Source organism: Echinops telfairi, unplaced genomic scaffold (genome assembly GCF_000313985.2).
Source record: "Echinops telfairi isolate 266 unplaced genomic scaffold, ASM31398v2 ScPeMD7_443;HRSCAF=831, whole genome shotgun sequence".
NCBI classification, from domain to species: domain Eukaryota; kingdom Metazoa; phylum Chordata; class Mammalia; order Afrosoricida; family Tenrecidae; genus Echinops; species Echinops telfairi.
This window is the reverse complement of record NW_022104341.1, coordinates 82,476,335-82,477,168: the sequence shown is the minus strand read 5'-3', so window position 1 is coordinate 82,477,168 and position 834 is coordinate 82,476,335.

The following is an 834-nucleotide window of genomic DNA, read 5'->3' as shown; positions in this document are numbered from 1 at the left end:
TTTTGACTACCACTAAATATTTGACACCCACATAAACTTAAGAGATATTTATTAGATGAATCAGTGAGTCTTGTTCATATTCTACTTTCTATGTGTATAACATTCAGTAAGTCATTCAAAGCAGTACTTCTCAAATGATAGTGTGCATATGAAATACCTAGTTCTTTTGTTAAAATGCTGATTTTGATGATATTGCTACAGATGATAGCATTTATATTGTGTTCTCCAACTATAATGCTCAAAGTTATCGACTGCTTCAAGTTGCCATATATTACAACCATGAAATGTCTGTGAGTTTAAGAAATGTTTAAGCTTTTAGAAATGTTAGGCTTCAGCCTATCTAGATAAGATAGGCTGGATGAACAGTCTGGAGGAGAAAACAATGGGACCGATGGTTCTGGAGGGACATGGGAGATGGGGAGGGGAGTAGGAGGTGGTGTTGACCAACCCAGGGACAAGGGAACAACAAGTGATCCAAAATTAGTGGCAAGGCGGGTGTGAGAAGCCTGGTAGGGATTGATCAAGGGCAATGTAACTGAGAGGAATCACTGAAACCCAAATGAAGGCTGAGCATGATAGTGAGACAAGAGGAAAATAAAAGTAAATAGAGGAAAGAAGTAGGAGGCAAAGGGCATTTATAGAGGTCTAAATAAAGGTAAATATATTTATATAGGATGGTGGGGAAATAGATCTACGTGCATATATTTATAGGTTTAGTATTAAGGCAGCAGACGGACATTGGGCCTCCACTCAAGTACTTCCTCAATGCAAGAACACATTGTTCAATGAAATTGGCATTCCATGATGCATACCTTCCCTACACGATTGCTGAAG